Source organism: Bos indicus x Bos taurus, chromosome 3, assembly GCF_003369695.1.
Source record: "Bos indicus x Bos taurus breed Angus x Brahman F1 hybrid chromosome 3, Bos_hybrid_MaternalHap_v2.0, whole genome shotgun sequence".
Classification (NCBI taxonomy): domain Eukaryota; kingdom Metazoa; phylum Chordata; class Mammalia; order Artiodactyla; family Bovidae; genus Bos; species Bos indicus x Bos taurus.
In genome coordinates, this window is record NC_040078.1 from 112,430,058 (window position 1) to 112,433,806 (window position 3,749).

Genomic DNA, 3,749 nt, shown 5'->3' on the forward strand with positions numbered 1-3,749 from the left:
AAGATGGCCCTGGGATCCCTGCCACCTCCTGGGATTCATGCCCTGGTGTACAACTCCTTTCCTGGAGTGTAGGCTGGACCAAGTGACTCAAATCTAAGGAACAGGATATGGCAAAAGGGATGAGAAACCAAGGACCGTGGCTTCCATCTGGCCTGCACACTCTCTTGCCTTCTTGCTCGCTTGCTCTAATGAAGGACACTGCCCACCAAAAAAGCCCTCGTAACAAGGAGCTGAGGGAGACCTCCGGCCAAGAGCCAGTGAAGAATTGAGGCCCTGAGTCCAACAGCCTGAGGAACTGAGTCCTACTGACACCCACAGGGGTGTGTGGGAAGAGCATCACCCAGGCGAGACTTAAGAATCTCAGACTCTGCTCACTTCGGCAGCACATCTCCTAAAACTGGAATGGCAACAGAGATTAGCATGACCCCCGTATGAAGATGGCACACAAATCTGTGAAGTGTTCTGTATTTTTGTGTTATCTCACAACAAGCTTCATCACAAACTGCTAAAAAACAATCTTAAATGAGCTCCAGATGACACCTCGATGGCAGCCTTTTTAGAGACCCAGAGCCTGAAGCCCCAGCTAAGCCTTGCCCAGATTGCTGGTCCACAGGCAGTGTGAGAAAATGACTGCCGCTTGCAGTTTGAGGGTAATTTATTCTACAATATAGAATATAAGTACCCAATACAGTCTCGCTGCCTCTCTCCCTCCCTCCACTTACTTCCGGGGAAAGTCAGCTGTCCTGTCATTGAGGAGCCCACCTGACATGAAACCACAGCCTCTTGCCAAGAGCCAGATCCTCACCTACTCAAGCCACCAGGTGACTGCAGCCCCTGCCCCACAGCTTCATTCAGAAGAGACCCCAGGTCTGAATACCACCTGCCCCCCAACCACTCCCCAGTGCTTCAGCCTCAGAAGCTCCCTGAGATAATACATTTGCCTTTCAACTGTAGGTAACGAACGCATGGGCAAAGCAAGCAGTCAACAAAGAGGGAAAGGGGAAGGTCCATGAAACTGGGTGAAATATTCTTAAATAAAAATATCTGGTTTATATTTTTGATAGAAAAAAATAATAATAAATTTCATGGCTGCAGTCACCATCTGCAGTGATTTTGGAGCCCAAGAAAATAAAGTCTGTCACTGTTTCCATTGTTTCCCCATCTATTTGCCATGAAGTGATGGGACCAGCTGCCATGATCTTTGTTTTTTGAATGTTGAGTTTTAAGCCAGCTTTTTCACTCTCTTCTTTCACTTTCAACAAGAGGCTCTTTAGTTCCTCTTCACTTTCTGCCATAAGGGTGGTGTCATCTGCACATCTGAGGTTACTGATATTTCTCCCAGCAGTCTTGATTCCAGCTTGTGCTTCATCCAGCCCAGCATTTTGCATGATGTACTCTGCAAATAAGTTAAATAAGCAAGGTGACAATACACAGCCTTGACGTACTCCTTTCCTTATTTGGAACCAGTCTATTGTTCCATGTCCAGTTCTAACTGTTGCTTCTTGACCTGCATACAGATTTCTCAGGAGGCAGGTCAGGTGGTCTGGTATTCCCATCTCTTTAAGAATTTTCCACAGTTTGTTGTGATCCACACAAAGGCTTTGGCATGATCAATAAAGCAGAAGTCGATGTTTTTCTGGAATTCTCTTGTTTATTCTATGATCCAATAGATGTTGGCAATTTAATCTCTGGTTTCTCTGCCTTTTATAAATCCAGCGTGAACATCTGGAAGTCCTTGGTTCACGTACTATTGAAGCCTCACTTGGAGAATTCTGAGCATTACTTTGCTAGCATGTGAGATGAGTACAATTGTGCAGTAGTTTGAGCATTCTTTGGCATTGCCTTTCTTTGGGATTGAAACAAAAACTGACCTTTTCCAACCCTGTGACCACTGCTGAGTTTTCCAAATTTGCTGGCATACTGAGTGCAGCACTTTCACTGCATCATCTTTTAGGATTTGAAATAGCTCATTTAGCATTCCATCACCTCCACTAGCTTTGTTCGTAGTGATGCTTCCTAAGGCCCACTTGACTTCACACTCCAGGATGTCTGGTTCTAGGTGAGTGATCACACTATCATGATTATCTGGGTCATGAAGATCTTTTTTGTATAGTTCTTCTATGTATTCTTGCCACCTCTTCTTAATATCTTCTGCTTCTGTTAGGTCCATACTGTTTCTGTCCTTTACTGTGCCCATCTTTGCATGAGATGTTCCCTTGGTATCTCTAATTTTCTTGAGAGGATCTCTAGTTTTTCCCATCCTATTGTTTTCCTCTATTTCTTTGCACTGATAACTGAGGAAGGCTTTATCTTCCTTGCTATTCTTTGGAACTCTGCATTCAGATAGGCAGATCTTTCCTTTTCTCCTTTGCCTTTTGCTTCTCTTCTTTTCTCCGATTCTCTTCTTTTCTCAGCTATTTGTAAGCCCTCCTCAGACAACCATTTTGCCTTTTCACATTTCTTTTTCCTGGGGATGGTTTCAATCACTGCCTCCTGTACAGTGTCATGAACCTCTGTCCATAGAGCTTCAGGCACTCTGTCTATCAGATCTAATCCCTTGAATCTATTTTTCACTTCCACTGTATAATCATAAGGGATTTGATTTAGGTCATAGATGAATGGTCTAGTGGTTTTTCCTACTTTCTTCAATTTAAGTCTGAATTTTGTAGTAAAAAGTTCATGATCTGAGCCACAGTTAGCTCCTGGTCTTGTTTTTGCTGACTGTATAGAGCTTCTCCATCTTTGGCTGCAAAGAATATAATCAATCTGATTTCAGTATTGACCATCTGGTGATGTCCATGTGTAGAGCCGTCTCTTGTGTTGTAGGAAGAAAACTCCAATATTGATTAAATATAATTAAACAGACAATTGCAAATATTACAGTGCAACACAAATAAGTTCAAAAACTCGAAATACAAATGGACATGTAACAGAAAGAAATAAAATGAGGAAAAGGCCATTAAAAAATTAAGCCCAAGTTGCAAAGTGTCGAGGGATGATAGACACAGAAGGACAGTGTAATAAACGCACACAGAAAGGAACTTGAAGCACTTCAGAAGGTAGAAATCAATGAAAAGGAGAAGGGTACAGAAAGGAACTTAAAGCACTTCAGAAGATAGAAATCAATGAAAAGGAGATGGGGTAAATTAGGATTTGGGGTTAACATATACACACTACTATATATAAAATAGATAATCAACAAGGACCTATTCATAGCACAGGGAACTCTCCTCAATATTCTTTAATCGCCTATATGGGAAAAGAATCTGAAAAAGAATAGGTATACGCATTTGCATGGCTGATTCGCTTTGCTGTACACCCAGAAGTAACACAGCATTGTAAATCAACTACACTTCAATATAAAATAAAGATTAAATTTAAAAACTAAAATTAAAAATAAAGGGATAAGTAAGAAGACAAACTAGTTTATGTGTACTGAATCCCTGAAGGAGGAAATATAAATAAATGGAACAGAAATGATATTTATAATTACACTCTAAGAAAATTTTCTAGAACTAAAAGTTTTTAACCTATAGCGAAAGGGGAGAGAAGGGGAAAGTTCAATGAACTCATTGAATACAACATGGATAACAGGTGGGAGTCAAATGATGGTATATAAAGAGGGATTTCTCAGACTCGGAAATACTGACATTTTAGGCAGAATGCTTTTTTGTTGTAGGACTTGGATGTCCTGTGTAATATACAATGCCTAGCAATGTCCCAGGTCTCTACCCACTAGATGCTTATGA

The 3,749-nt window shown here is 41.2% G+C and overlaps 1 non-coding gene across 1 annotated transcript; it reads left to right on the top strand.

Moving 5' to 3' along the window:
• The first annotated feature begins 367 nt into the window (after window positions 1-367).
• Window positions 368-472, top strand: LOC113890586. The gene has a single exon (XR_003510547.1). It is a non-coding gene; the product is annotated as a U6 spliceosomal RNA (small nuclear RNA).
• The last annotated feature ends 3,277 nt before the right edge of the window (window positions 473-3,749 follow it).